We start from the raw sequence: 16,167 nt of genomic DNA, 5'->3' as shown, positions 1-16,167 counted from the left end.
AGCAGACCTAAGTAAGTCGACTTCCACTACATTATTCACATAGCTGAAGCTGCATAACTTAGGTTGACAGCCTGCAGTTGTATAGACCAGTGGTCTCCAAAGTGGGGTGCGCACACCCCAAGGGGTGCACAAGACGATCCAAGGGGTGCGCGAGACGATCCGAGGGAGCGCATGCCAGCGTGCAACAGCTGAGAGGGGAGGTGCCTGGTTCGCAAGACATCCGAGGGAGCACATGCACAGCGTGTTCAAATGCCTGCACAACAGCTGAGAGGGGAGACGCCCAGGCGTGCCATGACTTCATGGCCCGGGACTTTAAAACCGCGCAGCCCAGCTCCAGGCCTGGCACGTGGTCTGGGGCCACAGAAACAACTGGGGCTGGGCCTGACCACAGACTCAAACTGGAAGGCAGAAGGTGGGGGTGGGGGTGGGGGTGCGGGAAAAATAGGGGGTAGGGGTGGGAGAGGAAGGGGCTTGTGCTGAGGGGAGGGTGGCAGGTCAGGAGAAGAAATGGGAAGGCGCTAAGGGACAGCATGGAGGAGAGACAAATGCCAGGAGGCAAAGTGGAGACAATGAGGAAAAGAGCAGGTGGGGAGGTGTCAGTGGGAGGGGGGACAGGGTGATACTGGGAGAGGTAATGGTAAGTGCATTGGGGGCTAGAGGGGGGAGGGAGAGGTGCTGGAATAAGGCTTGAAAGAAGGTCTGGGCATGAGGAAGACAGGGATGGAGCAAGGCATGTGTGAGGGCACAGGGGCATGAGGGGAACGGGGGCAGAGGGTGGGCATCAGGGAAAAAGAGGGCGAAGGAAGCAGAAGCAGTGAGGGAAGGGGGAGGCACCAGGAGGGTGCAGGTGCCAGAGGATCCTGGGGGTGAAGCAGAAGGGCAGACACCTGCAGGGGAGGAACCAGCACCAGAGGAGAGAGGCAGGACAGGTGTGTAGAGGGAAGTAGTTCACATGATCAGAGTGTGGCTACTGGAGGAGTGGGCACAGGGGGGAGAGAAGGGCTGGTGGAGGAGGGCTGAGGGCAGTGAGAAGGGAGTCAGGACAGCAGCGGAGGGTGAGGATGGTGAGGGGGCAGCAAGCATCGGGAGCTGATGGAGCAAGGGGAGGAGAAATGGCAGCAGAGGGAAAAGGTAGAGGTGTATATGATATTTATTAATAACTTGGGTGCTACAGTGGCACATCCAAACAAGCCACATGAACTCAGTACTGGTGCACAACACAAAATTCATTCTGTTCATGGGAGGAAACTCTGAGGGAACACTTCCCCCAGCCTCTCTGTGCCCTCCGCCCCCGAGTTAATGTCACACACATTGGGTTAATGCAATTGCAGGATAGTTGCATGAGGGCGGTTTGGTGGGGGCCAATCTAAGCCCTATTGGTAGGAGGATGGTGGGAAAAGACCTTAGAGAGGGGTCACATGATACCTTTTACTTCTGGTCATGTGTCCATCTTGCCCTGAGAGTGTTACGTCCTGAGGCCTGGATAATGGGAGTCAGGGGGTGTGGTTAACAGGGGTCAGGGTGTGGCTAATGGTGGTCAAAGAGTAAATTTTTAAAAAAATTATAAATAAATAAATATACATATATGGGGGGGTGTGCTCAATTTTTTACTGATAGGGGTGCACGATCAAAAAAGTTTGGAGACTGCTGGTATAGACAAGACATTTACAATATACAACAAGCATGCGTACTGCCACCTACTTGATCAGAAATTATCCTTCAACACAGGCCACAAAAGGGCCAGCAGTGCGTCTTTCTGAATACACCCAATTCCTGTTCATCTCCATCCTATCTAATTTCAACTTCTCACATGGGTCTTGCATCAGTTCTTTGATATACAGACAATTATGGATGTACTTGAAGCTGTGCTTTGCAAAATGCATTTCAGGAACTCTGTGCTCCCCCACCCTCAGTTTCTGCTTGTTTGGCTTTCTGATTGTCCCCCAAATCTGTAGAGTTTGGCTTATTAATGCCTAAAGCCTCCCATGAAATTTTGGAATCCATCACACTGACATTTAAAAGTTATTGCATTGCAGACAGACAAACTGAAATGGTGTCTGATGTGGAATGGCTGGAAGGGGGCGGGAAGCAGAGCTGGGGGGGATCAGGGGCTGGAGGGGAGGATGGGGGGGCCTAGAGGAAGTGGGGAGGGAAGCAGTGCTGGAGGAGGGGTGTTTCCAGGGGGCCATGGGGCTAGCCGGCAGGAAGCAGAGCTGGGGGAGGGGTGGTGCAGCCACTGGCCGCAGCCAGACCCCAAATGGCTGTTTGCTGCCACTTACTCCCCGGCCGTGGCCCAGCTGAGTGGCGCTGGCGCTGTGCGGCTCCACTCAGCTGAGCTCCGGTGGGACAGGAAGGGGGGCGGGGCTGTGATGTACACAGCCAGGGGGTGGGACCGTGTATGTCACCGCCCCCCTTCCTCCTCCCGCCGTGGCGCTGAGTGGTGTGCCCCTCAGCCGGGCCGCCGTGGGAGAGGGGAGGGGGTGGTGATGGTGTAGACAGCCCCGCCCCCTGGCCGTGTATGTCACCACTTCCCCCTCCTCCTTCCCCCCCCCCCGCGGCAGCCTGGCAGAGCGCGCAACACTCAGCTGAGCCGCCACAGATGGAGGGGAAGGGGGCGGGGCTGTGACGTGCACAGCCAGGGGGTGGGGCCGTGTACATCACCGCCCCCCTTCCCCTCCCGCTGTGACACTCAGCTGAGTGCTGCGCCCCTCTGCCGGGCTGCGAGGAGAGCCAGCAGCGCAAGGGGCTCTTTGGGCTCCCCCACGGTGGGAGGGGAAGGAATAGTGGTGACGTACACGGCCCCGCCCCCTAGCCATGTATGTCACCGCCCCACCCCCCTCTCTTGCGGCAGCCCAGCTGAGCAGGCAGCACTCAGCCAAGCACTACGGCGAGAGGGAAGGGGAAGGAGAAGAGGGGCGGGGAGAGATGGAGGGGAGAGAGAGGCAGGAGGAGGAGGAGAGTTGAGAGAGAGGGGGGGAGGCAGTAGGAGGAGAGAGAGACAGAGTGAGAGAGCTCAGGAGAGAAGACCTGAAAATCCCATCTTATGATGGGCTAATTGACTAGTCTGTTCTAGACTAGCCAGTTCAGTGTTTCAAGTGTGCAGGGTCTTTCCATGAAGGGCGGGTAACACTTTTTGAGCTAAAAATAAGAATTATTTGGGTTACATTAAAAAAGTTAACTAATTCCTTGGGGGCTGAAACAGTAATTCAGAGAATGAAAAAGAGAGTAAGCATGCTGACTGAAGGAGCATAATATGCATATATGTAAAGGCAGATGTCACCAGGTGGCACTATTACAAATAATCCTGTTACAAATAGTCAACCTGTAGAACTGCTTGCCAGAGGATATTGTGAAGTCCAAGGTGGTATCTGTTCTGTTCATTCCCTCTGGGGCAGCTGGCATTGGCCACTGTCAGAAGACAGTATACTGGGCTAGATGGACCTTTGGTCTGACCCAGTATGGATGTTCTTATGTTCTTAAGCCCCCAAAGTCTTTTTCTTAGTGTTCAAACAGCCATTCATTCTTGAGACATCAAACTGAACTGCCTCGTGAGGAGGAATGGCCCTAGTACTTATGGGAGAAATGAAATAATGGCATTATTAAAATGTCACCTCAGTGAGTTATTCCCATTAGAACTATTCAGGTTGAGTTGCTTCACATTTTGAGTGTGCAAGAGAGTTTGCTCCCAGCTTTAGTGTCTGATTATGGTTATTTCTCAGGGCAGAGTTGTCCCTGAAATCTGGGCACTACCATTGGACTGAGGTTACTAAAAGAAAGGATTGCCTGGATGCTGCCTGACCCACCTCTGACCTAGGACTAATGGATGAATTCTAAATAAAGCAAGTTACACGTTTAACATCACCAGATTCCATGTTATTGATTTCTCCTCCACTGGGAAGCTGACCTACAAAGCCTTAGATTTTTGTAACTGCTCAATAGAGGGGCATTGTGAATTCCTAAACTGGTTAATGATGTCAGAAGAAAGAGCAGTATTAAGGAATATAGAATGGGAGGTTAATCAGAGGAAGGGATTTAACATACTGCAGCTTTGCACTTTTTCCTTCTATTTTATTATTTTGCTTTCAATGCAGTGCAATTCCAATACACCTTCTCAATTTTTATCCCCAAATTAAACAGTAGGAAGGGTGTTGAGGAAGAAACTAATCAATTTCCTTGGTTAAAGAAAGGCTCATAGTTACTTACCCTGAGTATAGGGATTTGCAGCATAGCAGGGGTGGCATGGGTCAACCCAGCCAGCTCAGCTCAGCTCAGCTCAGCTGCAGGGAATCAACTCTGAGAGCCAGTGTTTTTCTCCCACTTTTCTGTGGAACTGGTCTAAATCAAGTTTTTCTTTAGCCCTTTTCCTTGGACTTCAGCTGTAGGAAGTTGTATTTGTGCTGGTGCTTAAAAAATTTGGATATTCTTGGATGTTACCGATGGTATACAACCCAAAGGTGTAAAAACATCTTAATCTCCACCAAAGTGAGGACATGGAATGAAGGTAATCTCTTCAGCACAGAGATTGTCTCTTATTATATGTTTGGAACTCTAGGCACTAATGTAATATAGCTAGTAATAAGATATGAGTGGGAAATAGCTGAAAAAGCCTGGATTTTCTGGAATATTCTCAGTGTGGTGGTGTAGAAGCAGAGGGAAGATAACACAATATTTCCTGTAGAGGGTTTTAGGCTGAGCGGTAGTAAATGAAGTTTGCCTTTTGGTCTCTGTGTCCTCATGGGTATGTTTTCTCTGTTTGGTTTAAGTAGTGTTCCTCAGTTCTGTGTCTTTGAGTATTATTGCTATTGAGAACCCAAATACCAAGCCTGGATGTCTAAAAACGCTGTCTAGGTGCTTCAAATGGATACTTGAGTAGCAATAGTGACTCATGGTAGCTCTCAGGAGTGCACAGCCCACCTGTACCAAAATTTTAATCGCTAAATGAGGTGCCTTCATATGCCCCCTCCAGCTATGTCTGCACTTGCGGCTTCTTGCATGAGAAATATGCAAATGAGGCTGTGTGGAATATTGCAGTGAGAAAGTTAAGCCATCGCATTGTACTTTGTTCCAGATAGCCCAGGCTTTAGACTTTTATGCCATGATTTCTCTGCTTTAAATCAGAAGTGTGAAACCTTTTTTGGGTTGGGGGCCACTGACCCACAGAAATATCAGTCAGAGGCCACATGCAAGTCATATGTTTAAAAAAACCACCTCACAGACGTGGCCCATGACTCCTAAGCAGAGGGGAAAAAAGAGACACACTCACCTCACTTATGCAACTCTGGGTACCAGGGTTCCCCTCACTCTAGACCTGTTGGGGGGTGTGTGCCAAGGCTCAGGGTGTCCCCCAAGGTCAGATTAACTCTTCTGGGAGTCTGGGGCTAGTAAATTTTGTCCCCCCAAAATTGAGGGGATCAGTGTGTGGGAGCAGGGTGCAGGAGCAGAGGGTGAGCAGTGTGAGGGGAAAAGTAGGAAGCATCTACCTGGTGCAGCTCCCAGCACAGGGAACGCTGTGCTGCCCCATGCTGGCTGGCACCGCCCTCCACCATTCCCATTGGCTGGAAATTCTGGCCAATGGGAGTGCTGGGGATGGAGCCTCTAGCCAGCACAGGGGACAGACCTGCCCTGTGCTGCCCTTCCTGACTCAGAGCCCCTTCCTACCGCTGCCAACCAGGCTGGATGCTAACCACAGCTTGTCTTGATCCAACCCCCAGGCTCAGGGCACCCCACCCAAGCAGCAGGGAGCCGTCATCACCACCCCTGCTTCAAACAAAGGAAAATGTCTTAAGAGAGATTCTAGCTATGGGTTATATGTAGTAATTGGTAAAGTGCTGGGATGCAATTTAGAAGTGTAACCTGCATTGTTTTGTAGGTGCTATGCTGCTAAACCATAAAATAACCATAAATAATATAAAATAAGGTTTGTTATTTAAGATCACTTCCAAAACAACTTCCCAATAGGTGACTGGCTAGTTCCGGCAGATTATGGGGGAAACACATAGGCACTGCAGCAAAAGTTTAAGGTTCAATTATAGGCTTTGATACCCTGCTATCGAATCAGATCACACAAAGAAGTAGAGACTCAGACACATAATGTCTCTGCGTGTACCTGCCACTTTGAGAGCACAGCTGTAAGTTACATCTCATTGTGTGTATTCTTTCCTTTTATATCCATGCACAAAAACCATATTTGTGTACTATTTCAGATGGCAAAAAGCAAGTGGTTTCTATGCATAGAGTACCAATGTGTATAATGATTTCCTCAGTACTGTTCTGCCTCTGACCTGAAAGATAGCTGGCCCCGCAGCAGCAGGGAAACACCTCAGGATTTAAAGGTGCAGATGCAGCATGCCAGCTCCCTTCACTGATATAGATTCATAGGCCATACTTAGAGCTATCCACACACGGCAGGTTTCAAATCTCCTGGTACATAGTCTCCCAATTATTCCCAAGCCTGAAGGGAACTAGTTCAGTTACTGCAGGAAAGAGGTGCTTGTTTGTTTGAAGCTGTGGGAGTGATACTAAGACTGTTGGAACCTGCCTTGAGGATTGGGGGGGAATACGGAAAGAGGAAGAGCTGGTTCTGTTATATACTCCTCCTTCCTCAGAAGCCCCTTCCTGAGATTTCTGGCATTTGGGTTGTATGTGAGTAGACGGGTGCACTTTGGGCTAACAGTGAGGGCAACCTGCGGCCCATCGGTGTTCTATGTGTGACCCACAGGACATTTTATTTACCGTTGCCCACGCACAGAGTTGCCAGATTCTGCTGGTTTCCATTTACGTAGTTCTTTTCCTACCTGTATTACTAAAGTGTCACACACATAAAGCAAGGGCAGTGAAGTGAGGTGCATGCTGATTGCACAAAAGATTGATTGTGAGAGCCGGGTGCTCCATCTGCAGCCAGTCAAAGTGCTGCTACAGTTCAACTGGAACAATCTGCAAATTGTAGGTACACAAGCGCAATTAGCAAACCTACCCTATCCCAGGAGGCCATCTTGGTTATGACAATCTTGTGGCCTACTGAGATAGAGGGCAGTGCCAGGGCCACTGATGGGGGGCCAAAAAGGGTAACTTCCCTGTGGCCTAGCAATTCAAAAAGAGTCAAGGGCAGTGCCCAGAGCCGTGGGCCCTTTAAATAGCCACTGGAGCACTGTGCTTTGAGGGGAGGGAGGCATGCAACAATCCAGATGGTGCTGAGAACTGGCTGCCCCCAGCCCTACCCCTTTTGCCCAGTGCCCCGCCCCTTCCCGGAGCCCCAAACCACATCCATATCTTGCCCAGGGGCCCAGTGAGGCTGTCTTCTCCTCTGGGCAGCCTGCTCACTAGCCTAAGTTGCTCATTGCTGGACTAAGATGCCCTGGAGCTAAGGAGCAGCTGCTCTTAGTGGCATGCTCTTTTGCATGCACTGCACCACGGCTGTCCAGGAGGTATGCATGCAGGAGTTTATACACTTGGATTACATGAATTGACATGGGTTCCCTCTGCAGTTGTTGCTTCATATTCATGCAGTAAAGCAGCCCATGCTGTCTTCAGCAGGGGTTAGTCCTAGCAGCTGTTTGGAAGATGTCTGGAGGGAGCTATGTTGTGCACAGTAGCTGTTCTCCAGCCCAGTGAGTCCTGCCCCAAGAATCAGTGGAATTCACCCGGCATATAGACATGTGGAGGCGCATTCCCCAATGTTTGGGGGTGAGGGAGGAGAGGAAGCTGAAGGACACACAGACAGCACTCCACTCCACACTGACCTCACACTCACTCCATCATGTTGCACCCAATATTGTCTGTGTCCGCTTGTATCCAATAGGGTGACAGATGCTTTTTAAAAATTATTTCTAAAATGCTCTGGAATGGCAGTTTATGAATTGGCTGAAAGACCATTAATTTTGGTGTCAGGTCTGCATTACTAACACATAATCCCCAGGGGACCCCATTTTCGTTTCTCTTCCCTTAAGTAATCAAAGGTGAATATCTAACTCCAAAACCATGCATTTCACTGCTCCTTATTTCCAGTGTTTTAGGAGGCACCTGCTGCACTTCTGGGTGCTGTTAATATGGATATAACAGTATAACTCCAGCTCCTATTAGCATGGACATTGGCTTTGCTTGCTCCCAAACAGCCCCATTTTATTACGTCTCCCTCATAAAGGAATACAAAGTATTGATTTTTTTTCTTCCTTCATCACGTAGCTTTCTCCAGAGCTTCCTTAGTTTATCTTACCCTCTCACCCATTTCTTCACAAGATGGTTCCAATATTGTGTCCTCACTAAGAGTACTGGGTAGGTGAGATGACAATCTCCACTGCATAGTGTTCTCCCTGGCTCTGAATTCATCATCAAATAATCTTTTGCCCCTTTCACCTGAGGATCTCAGAACTTTACAGACATTGACCGAGCCTCTTGTGGGAGAAGTACTGGGTACAAAAGGAACCCTTTACCTACCACCAAGATGCAGTCTCCTCTGATGGAAACCAGCAGTGCCAAACAACTACTCAAGCTACCATTTGAGACTGGAAGGGACAAACATCTTGTACAACTAAGAATAGGCAGTACAATGGCTAAAGGAAAGCTAACACCTCTACTGCAAGGCCAGATCTACACTACTAGGGAAGGTCGAATTAAGATATGCAACTCAACTATATTAATTATGTAACTGGAGTTGACGTACTTTAATTTGAATTTTTGCATGGTCTCCACAGCAGGAGGTTGAGGGGTGTAAACACTCCCGTCAGCCTCCTTTACTCCTTATGAGGAGCAGGAGTACTGGCACTGATGGGGGCGCCCTTTGCATTCGATTTACTAGATCAGCTAAATCAAACTCCAGAAGATCAACTGCAACAGTGATTTTCCGCATAGTGAAGACAAGCCTTGAAGGGACTGAATGGAGACAAGTCAGTATATTAGCTTGATGTCTTCCTTGAAAGGTTCCCCTCCTTCCCCCCCTCCCCCGCCCATAATCACTTGCTGGAGAATTGGTTTAGTACTGGTGCAGAAGGAAAAGCTGCACCTTCTGTGTCCTCACACCACTTCTTGGAGCACTGAAGTGCTCTTTGTCAGGCTCTCCCATTTGTTTCACAGCCCTAACCTAATTGTTGGCTTGTTATAGCCTATGGCAGGGGTGGGCAAAAGGGCCTCTGCGGGCCAAATTCAGCAAGCGGGTGGATTTGGCCCGCGAAGGCCCTGCTGCTCCCCCACTCCCAAGCCAATTATGGCCTGGGGGCAGGGGAGTGCACAAAGCCTTTTCTGCTATGCCCCCACCATGCGAGCAGTGCGCGGCGCTTCAAAGGCCTGGGGACAGGGGAGCACGTGAAGCCTCTTCCCTAACACAAGCACATGGTGCTTTGAAGCGCTGCGCGCTGCTCACAGGGCAGGTGCAGAGGCGGAGGCAGAGTGGAGGAGGCTTGGCGGGCTTGGCGTGGTTCCCTGCCCCCAGGCCAATCGGGGCCTGGGGGCGGGGAAGCTGCATGACACTTCTTTCGCTCTGCCCTGGCCCTGCAAGGAGCCCAAGGCACTTTAAAGTGCCACGTGCTCCTTGCAGGGCAGGAGGAGGCTTTCTGTCCTCCCCCCACCCTCAGGCCCTGATGGGCCTGGGGGTGCGGGAGCATGCCAAGCCTCTTCCAGGGCATGAGTGCATAGTGAGAAGGGGGAGCAAAGAGGCTCCCCACCCCCAGCCAATCATGGTCTGGGGGTGGAGTAGCTCTGCCTCCTTCCTGTTTAGGCTCTGCCTCTTCTGGGGTGGCCCTGGGCAAAAATTATTGCGCACCCTTGGCCTATGGGATTACAACTTTACTAATGTCTGGATATTCGCACATCAGTCTGTAAACCCAGCCTCAGAAACTAATGTAAAGACGCAAGCTGGAAATAGGGTGGCCAACATTGACTGACGCTATTCCAGGAGATTTTTTCCCCCGCAACATGACATAATGTAATTTTCTTAAAATATCCTATTCAGAGCTCCCAGGCTGCTTTCAGTAGTCACCAGGAGATCAATGTCAATTCCGGGAGACTCCAGACCAACCCAGGAGGGTTGGCAACCCAGCTGGAAACAGGTGGGATTCTTGACCACTACCGTGGATGTAGTTGGGCTGCGGCAAGTGAACACATAGTTTTATATAGAAATGCTGACACGCTCCCAAGTGACAGCAACACTAGAGGGCGCCGTGGTGCTACCATTGACTGTCCCCAGGAACAGCTGCAGTGATTTTGTGTTTTGACTGGCTCCTTTGACATTTTAATCCGATTAAATGAAAATGTGTAAAGTCACTTGGAATATCTGCCCTTTTGGTGCTCACTACATTTCCGGTGTGGTGAGTAAGCCACATCCTGGAGAGCTGGAGAATAGGTGGGAGTCTTTTTATGCTTCTTTTAAAAGGCATGTTTCTTCAGATGGGCGCAGAAAATTACCACTGTGGTGCTCTAAGCCATACTCAGGCAGAGGTGTCCTGTAATTTCAGCTTCATGTAGGATGCTATAGTGATGTACCCCTGTAGGGCCAAATTCAGTATTGACATGCACTGCATGAACCCCTCCACTGGCCTGGGGTGTAAACCAGCATAGAACGTATCCCCAAAGCCTTTAGTTTTATATACATGGCCAGCAACCTGCTTCATAAGACCACAACCCTCTTTTTTTTCAAAACCCTCCATAGGATTAATTTCTACCTTCAAATTTACAAGAAATTAACCAGAAATCTTGCCCTACAATATAGAAATTTTATGACTGAGGCGATGAGTGAAACAGATTTACCTAAACCTTTTCTACCACATCACATGTCAAGAGTATATACCTTTTATGAAAATACAATTCTTACTCTCAGAGCTACAAAAGTGACTGACAGTGACCAAGAGTTTAGTGGAAATGTAGGAGATACATATACATTTTACACACATGTGCATGCACATGAAAAAAATGCCCTTAAATTACAGTTTTGAAATATAACGGGGTCACTATTCCAATGTCCCTCTAAACTTCATTCCAGGGACATTTTGGAATAGCGGGTTATTTCGAAATTTGGTGCTGTGTAGACAGTGCCAAATTATGAAATAAGCTATTTCAAAATAAGATAAATGAGAAACTGGGACAATGCCTGCCCTGGACACTGCTCAGACTCGGTGAGCTTAGAAAATTGCAGGATCCAGGGTTTGAATCTAAACATAATAGCATATTGAGTTCTCAGCAGAGGGAGCTTGACTTGCATCTGACTTTTTTTTTTTTTTTTTTTTAAGGAGGTGGGAGAACACCTTGAGATGAGGTTTCTTTGAAAATCCCAGCTGCAGTTTGGAGGCTGGTGACCCCTTGGGGGAAGAAGGGGAGGGGATTACTCACTCATAGTGCTGTTGTAACTGTTGTTGCAAGCTCTGTGGCTCAGGAGGGGAGTCTACAGTTTCAAAGTTCAGGAGTTGTGCAGAGGGTTCATTTGTTGCTGGGGGCTCTTCTTTGTCTTCTGGCCAGGCTGGCTTAGTGCCAGATGATTGATTTATCAGGCACTGGGCAACTAACTGCTCAGGGTTTGGCTTACATGGTTCCAGACTGGCTGAGCATATCTTAAAAGGACAGCAAAAGATGGCTCTTCTCCATCCAATGTGAGAGAAGATGAGAGTAAGGATCTCAGTTCCAAGATCTGGCATTCCTCTGCAGAGCTCGTTAAGGTGGCACATCAGCACCACACCCTTGTTGCAAAGTCACTTTTCTGAAGGACCAAAATGTCCATAAGGTTTCCAGGGTTGTCCTTCCAGACCTGTTTGTATAGCATGAGTCATCAGCAGAGCTCAAAGCTCTTTACAAAGAAGGGGGAAAATCATCCTCATTTTACAGAAGGGGAAATTGAGGCACAAAAGGCTAAGTGGCAGATTTTTAAAGGCACTTTGTTAAGAGACTTGCCCAAATTTACCCAGAAATTCTGTGCCACAGACATTAAAAGAATCCAGATTGTCTGGGTCCCAACCGTATGCTATAACCACAAAACCATTCTTTTCCCCCTGAAAATGATGGTAAATGAACACTGGGCATGTGGGCCAGATCATTTCTGTATGCCAGGCTATCTGTCAGTTTTCACAGTTTATGCATCGTATTTTCATTGTAAAGCTAAGTAGATAACTGCACTGTTCTATTTGCAAATATCAGCATATTCCCGTTACTGCACTGTGCCTTTTAACTCAAAGACAAGTACGATACAGCACAACATCAGATTTCTTTTCTAAACAAGGAGAATCATTAATTCCGAAGCCATCAGAATGCTTTCTGTTGCCTGACCTAAGATTACTTACGGATTTCCAGTTACCACCTTTAGGATTGACAGGAAGTTTGTCCCAAGATCAGGCCCAGTATTTAATTATTCTATGATTGCGAACTTTGATGTGCAGGAACTCTTGTATATTCATAAATATATTTATTAATACATTTAGCACAGTCACAAACACCCCAATTTCATAAGATAGATAGGGAATGTACATTTACATTCCATACCATTTACTCACCCCATTCCTTCTAGAATAACCTGAGGTGTTGGCTATCATCTTCCTCATCACCTTCACCTTCCCCATCGTCACCAATTGCCATCATTCTGGCACCCCCCAAGGACTACATCATCTTTTCCTACCACCCCCAGGCTGGGATGTCACTTTTATTTTATAATATATTATGCTGAAGTTGTTATGTTTGATGCATATTCAGTAGAGGATGTTTCCTTTTCTCCTTATTTGTGTTTCCTCACCTTATTAATGGTGAAGTGTCTTTTTCCTATAGGTCAGCTTATCATTGATCTCAACTTGTTATCATACACGTCAGTTCGTTACCATGGGCCTTTTGTGTTTGTACATCACATTTGTTACTTCTGTCCTACCCAGAGATTCAGTCTGGTCTTAACCGGTTATTTTGGGTTTTTCCAAGTAATGATGTACCTGCTAAGTCTGAGGGTATTCTTGGAAGCCTCTTTGTCATTGAAGGTTGCTTTACCTAGGTGAAAGGTCCCGAATATATGTGCATTGACTTTGCTATCTGGGTGAAAGGTCCCAGGCAAGTGTATGCTAGCTTTGCCTTGGCTCAACATAGAGGATGTGGCTAGTAAGTTCCTTTTTTTACTGCCAATATAAATTTACTGTAACTTACTATAATAAACCTATAATCAAAACTGTAAGAAAATTACGGCAAGCCAGTTAGCCCTATAGGCTACATTTAGAAATCAAGGAAGGCACAGTAAAGTTTTAAACCCAGACTCTACAGACATACTGATTTCTGCTGTAGCTTATCCCTTCACTTAAGTGTGCAATACTTTTATAATCAACAAAAAGGTTTACATTAAGTAGGAGTAGACCGTGTGTCCCAGCTTCAGCTTACCTTAGGAGAGGGAAAATAATCAAATCTTGGTTAGTGCTGACTAATGGCATTAAACTTACAGCTGGATGTCGACCAACCTGTTCTGATACATGTGTGTACTTATACAGTAACAGCTTGCTCCTGAAAGGGGAGGGCCTCTTAAATAAATGAGGAATCTGATCAGGGCACCTGGATAGCCAGGGGTCCAAACCTTATGCATGCGTCTACCTAGTGGACTAATCTTGGTCTCCTTTCCTCTATAACCTTGTGTTGCATGAGCTTTCCCCTTGGACTGGAGTGCCCTGTATGTCATTGACCCACCAACACTGCATGGCATTGGACAAGTCTGAAGCAATTTCTTCCCTTCCAGCCTGGAAGCTGAACGTTCTTCCTCTCCAGTGCCACCCTTTGGGAGAGTGCTCTGACTACTGGTTGTTGATTTTCCTGTGGTGGATTTGCCTTTCTCTTGTTGACCGGGAATTTCATCTTGAACCTGGGAAGCCTTTCCTAGGAAAGTTTGGTCAGAAATGATAATGTCTGCCAGAATCTGACTTTTCTAATAATTGGCATTTTCTGAATAAAAAAAAAAGTTTAGTAGAAAAGTTCCCAACCAGCTCTAGTTCTCACTTTCTGTGTGTGGATTTCTTTCTTGGGATCCATACTGGTAGTTTTAATACAGAGTACCCTACTACTAGGCTTTGCTGGGCCCCCCACCAAGCCAAATGTATGGCATTTCAGAGAGATTTCTGTAGCTTGTGCAGCACGACTGGGTGTGAGCAAGATAGAAGGTGAGTGTTTGGCTGATGAGCATACTGGCTTCATGTGCCAGAAAGAATAAAATGCAATTCAACCTCACTCTATGGCTCATTGCATCAGTATCTTACTCAGTAACAAGACATTAATTGAATCAGCCTAACTTGGTTTTAATTCCAGTCCACAACAGGCAAGCTCTGTACTCTTCCTTACCCCCACCTCTTTGAATCACCAGTCTGATGCTGGGTGCAGGGGATTAGCAATTTGGGAATCTGGAGTCTATTCTCTCTCCCTCTCCTAGTTCTGATTTACTTCATGACATTTGCCAAATCACTCAACCTCCTCTTGTCTCTGTTTATAAAATGTGACTATTGATAATTCCCTGTCTCTCTATGAGGCTTATTCCATGAACACGAGGCAATCATTTGAGACCAGTGGTCCAGGGTCTCCAGTGGTCCAGGGTAATATTTTTCACAGGTAAAACACAAAGCTCTTTGCAAAGCTGTCCACCTGTATCCCTAGGGAAGTGTGGCCCAGAATGGGGCAGTGACTTTCCCTAGACCAAACAAAAAAATCAATATCACAACAAGGGAGTTCTTCCAATGAGGTCAGGGAGGGAAAATCCAGTCCATGCTAGTGCCATTGGATAGTAGAGTACACTTTTGTAAGTAGGCAGTTATTCGCTTTTCCCTACTATGCAATAAATCTGATACCATTCTCTTGTTTGAAACACAGAATTCACCTGACGCTTCTTTTTCACCTCTTCCGTCCAGTGTTACAAGCAACACTTTTCACAAATGGACATTATTAAGGCAGACATAAATGGATGGACTTAATTTTCCAAAACATGCTGAATCAGTCCAGGTTTCTGTACACAATTATTTCTTTAAAAATTACTAGGCGTCTTTATAGCCAACGCACCCATTAATTGGGTCATTATAATTACCCTTTTGTTCCCTGTATGCAATATAAAGTTGCCATTCAGAAATCAAAACATTGCCATGATAAACTAAATAACACAGCCAAATCTAATTAATTTCTTGCACAGCAGAAAGGCTGAACATTTTCAGCCTGTTTCATCAAGTAAGAATCTTGCATTGCAAATGACCTTGAAAAATAAAGCAAATAAACACAACAACAGAAAGAAAACAATTTGGAATTTCAGGCTGGCTTGCTGCCTCCTTTGTTTTTAGAATGAATGAATTCAGTAGGGAATTTGCAATTAAGAGGGAAGAACTTTCCCCCACCCCTACTTCACAGGCACTAAGCACTTTATAAGGAGTGGAAGAAAACAGAGGGAATAAGTTTTCATGCAGTACTGTAATGCCAAAGCAGTGAACAGCAAATATGAATGTCTGGGCAATGACTAATTTATAAGGTATTATTATCATTTATTTATAATTATTTTGTTGAGAAGTCCTCTTTTCTCACACTCAACCCCTCCTTGCAAGCTCTGCATCAGGCCAAAATGTGCTGAATCAACACAATCCTCTCTCAAGCATCTGAGCTTTAAGCTGGAGTAATTCTGCTACAATGTTTTGATGACTATTCAGTTCAATTGGCTTCAGTAGTGCATGCAAAGGGCACAAGTGTGAATGCTCTCAAAAAGTGACTGGATGTGCAAACAATTGTGGAAAGGTTACTTTACAATCACATTTCTGTGGGTATCTGCAGCAGCCATCTGATTGTAAGACTTATATCATCCAGTCTCAGAATGGAATGTGGGGCCCGTCCAATCATAACGTCATACAATAATTAAGAACATCTAATTTGCATATGTTCTAAACTGTTTGCTGACTGATCCCAGAGGTGAAACATGTCCATTACAAATTTATTTGCTCAACTCCTACTGTTAACACTACTTATGCATCAGCTGATGCAGGTCCAGGGACAGAATCAAGTACTTCATTTTCTTAGAACACCTTTAATCGCTAACTGCTCTGTGTAGCTTTGTGTGCTGTGACTTTGAAGGTGAGGCCACCTATAACAAGCCACTGTGCTCCATCACAACTGCATGTTATTTTACTTAAAATAGATATGCGTGCATATATTGTGCATGATTTTTATTTTGAGAGGTAAAATGTTATTGCTGGGTGGAGAAGAGAGTGC

The 16,167-nt window shown here is 46.7% G+C and overlaps 1 long non-coding RNA gene across 1 annotated transcript in view; it reads right to left on the bottom strand.

Annotated features, from left to right (window-relative positions):
* Positions 1-12,585, bottom strand: part of LOC142818311 (uncharacterized) — a 38,374-nt gene extending 25,789 nt beyond the window's left edge. The window contains exon 1 of the long non-coding RNA XR_012895749.1: positions 12,468-12,585. This is a non-coding gene — a long non-coding RNA (uncharacterized LOC142818311). The remainder of the gene's footprint in view (positions 1-12,467) is intronic.
* Positions 12,586-16,167: the final 3,582 nt, after the last annotated feature.

This window comes from Pelodiscus sinensis, chromosome 14 (genome assembly GCF_049634645.1).
Source record: "Pelodiscus sinensis isolate JC-2024 chromosome 14, ASM4963464v1, whole genome shotgun sequence".
Classification (NCBI taxonomy): Eukaryota; Metazoa; Chordata; order Testudines; family Trionychidae; genus Pelodiscus; species Pelodiscus sinensis.
This window is presented reverse-complemented; position numbering and strand designations above follow the sequence as displayed.